The sequence below is a fragment of the Orycteropus afer genome, unplaced genomic scaffold, assembly GCF_000298275.1.
Source record: "Orycteropus afer afer isolate SDZICR_OR568_19922 unplaced genomic scaffold, OryAfe1.0 scaffold00083, whole genome shotgun sequence".
Lineage (NCBI taxonomy): Eukaryota > Metazoa > Chordata > Mammalia > Tubulidentata > Orycteropodidae > Orycteropus > Orycteropus afer.
In genome coordinates this window covers 4,155,101-4,157,946 of record NW_006921670.1, presented here as the reverse complement: position 1 = coordinate 4,157,946, position 2,846 = coordinate 4,155,101, and the positions used below count along the sequence as shown (strand labels likewise).

The following is a 2,846-nucleotide window of genomic DNA, read 5'->3' as shown; positions in this document are numbered from 1 at the left end:
TGCAGTCTATTGGCTAGGATTTTGTTGAAGATTTTTGCATCTATATTCATGAGGGATATTGGTCTGTAGTTTTCCTTTTGAGTGATGTCTTTGACTAGATTTGGTATCAAGGTTATGCTGGCTTTATAAAATGAGTTAGGGAGGATTCCATCCTTTTCTATGTTTTAGAATAGTTTGAGTAGGATTGGTATCAGTTCTTCTAAGAATGTTTTGTAGAATTCTCCAGTGAAACCGTCTGGGCCAGGACTTTTTTTTGTTGGTAGTTTTTTGATGATGTATGTGTTCAATTTCTTCTTTTGTGATGGGCCTGTTCAATTTTTCCACATCAGTCTGTGTTAATTTAGGTAAGTGGTGTGTTTCTAGAAACCTGTTCATTTCTTCCAGATTTTCAAATATGTTGGAGTCCAGTTCTTCATAGTATCCTGACATTATCCTTTTTATTTCAGTTGGTAAAAATGGAACACTTCATGAATTTGCATGTCATCCTTGCTCAGGGGCCATGCTAATCTTCTCTGTATTATTCCAATTTTAGCATATGTGCTGTCGAAGTGAGCACTGTTTCTGTAACTTTAAAAAATCTTAATATCACTTGGACAACTTTCAATGTATGTTAATATTTAGAGATTTATCTTTTTTATTTTTAACTCCTGCATTGCCTGGATATTGTAGTTTACTCCCCTGCTGATAGGCATTTTGGTGTTTTATATTTATACATATAATTACAAATAATACTTAAGTGAATATCCTTGTATACGTAAGTGAATGTTTCTTAGCAAAGTGATTGCTGGGAATGGAATTGATGGGTCATGGTGTGTCTTAGTTCTCTAATGCTACTATAACAAGTACTTCGAGTGGGTGGCTTTAACCAACACAAATTTATTTTCTTACAGCTTCTTGTTAGGTGCTGTCAAGATGGTTCTGACCCATTGTGTCCCTGTGCACAACAGAATGAAACGCTGCCTGGTCCTGCACCATCCTCTTAATCGTTGTAATGCCTGAGCCCATTTTTGCTGCCATTGTGCAGATCCATCTTGATGAGGATTGTGGTAGTTAAGGTTGTTTGTCAACTTAGCTGGGCCTGGTTGAGTGGCTGAGCAGCTGGTGGTAGTTATTCCCCATGATGAGACTGGCAGTCAACTCCATGGTGGGATCTACCACAAGCTGGGTAGCTGCTTTAGGGATGTTGTCTGCTTCCCATATATATAAGCAGCAGCATTAGGAACAGTCTTTAGCATTTGGCACGCTTGGACCCTGCATGTAGCCATATTCAGCAGCCTGCCATGCTCTGCCGACCTTGGGACTTTCCATTGAAAGTAACTTTCCATTAATTCCACTTGAATTAATGGCCTGCCATGCTGTTTGGTAACACTGGGACTGTGCCTTTTCACTTGTCAACTTGGGTTTGTAAGCCTCAGCAGCCAGCAGCCATCTGAGTGAAGAAACGTCTCCAGCTTCAGTGGGCTGGAAGCAGGAGGCAGAGCTGAAGTCCAGGGTTGAGGGACTCTCGCCCAGCCGCTAGAGCCTGGCACTTTGAAGTTGGACTTAAAGCCCCTAAACTATAAGAGAATAAACTCCTGTTTGTTAAGGCCATCCCATTGGTGGTATATTCTTGTCAGAGCAGCAGTAGGGAACCAGAACAAGGATCTTCCTCTTTTTCACTGATCCTCTACTTTAACAAGCGTGATATCCTTCTCCAGGGAATGGTCCCTCCTGATAAGATGGCCAAAGAATGAGAGAAGCCTCCTCATCTTCGCTTCTAAGGACCATTCTGTACTTCGTCCAAGACAGATTTGTTTGTTCTTCTTGTAGTCCATGTATATCCACTGTTCTTACCAACACCATAATTCAAATGCATCAATTCTTCTGTCCTCCTTTTTCATTGCCCAGCTTTCACATACATATGAGATGATTGAAAATACCATGATTTGGCTCAGGTGCATCTCAGTCTTCAAAGTGGTATCTTTGCTTTGTAACCCTTTGTAGAGGTCTTTTGCAGCAGTTTTGCATGATGCAATACATTATTTGAATTCTTGACTTCTGCTTCTATGGGCTCCATGGGCATTGATTATGGGTCCAAGTAAAATGAAATCCTTGACAACTTCAATCTTTTCTCTTTTTATCATGATGTTGTTTATTGATCTAGTTGTGAGGATTTTTGTTTTCTTTATGTTGAGGTGTAACCCATAGTGAAAGCTGGAGTCCTTGGTCTTCATCAGTAAGTGCTTGGAGTCCTCTTGGCTTTCAGCAAACTAGATGGTGTCATCTGCATATCACACATTGTTCATGAATCTTCCTCCAAACCTGATGCCACGTTTTTCTTCATTCTAGCTTCTTGCATTATTTGCTCAGCTGCACCAAATTAAACCTACTGCCATTGAGTCAATCTTGACTCATAGTGACCCTTTACAGATTAAATAAGTATGGTTAAAGAATATAATCCTGATGCAGACCTTTCCTGATTTTAAACCATACAGTATCCCCTTGTTCTGTGTGAACTGCTGTGTCTTGGTTTATGTACAGGTTCATCATGAGCACAATTAAGTGTTCTGGAATTCCCGTTCTGAGTGGTTTTGTTTTTCTCTTCCTGTTCTGGAATTCCAATGACACGTTAGTTATTCCTTTTGATGGTATCCCACATGAACCTTAGACTTTCTTCGTTTTGTTTTGATTTTTTTTTCTGATTGATCCCTTTCCAAAGAAGTATTCAGGTATTTGTCTTCAATCTCATTAATTCTGTCTTCCATTGCATCGATTCTACTCCTTTGCCCTTCTAGTGTGTTATCTATTTCTGACAATTTAGTATTAATCTTCTGGATTTCTATCTGTAGATTTAGAATCATTTCTAA

The 2,846-nt window shown here is 39.5% G+C and overlaps 1 protein-coding gene and 1 non-coding gene across 2 annotated transcripts in view; one reads left to right on the top strand and one right to left on the bottom strand.

The window, feature by feature from the left end:
* Nucleotides 1-2,846, top strand: part of ENTHD1 (ENTH domain containing 1) — a 209,785-nt gene that overhangs the window by 115,890 nt on the left and 91,049 nt on the right. The window lies entirely within an intron of this gene.
* On the bottom strand, nucleotides 450-556 carry LOC122150067. The gene has a single exon (XR_006163473.1). It is a non-coding gene; the product is annotated as a U6 spliceosomal RNA (small nuclear RNA).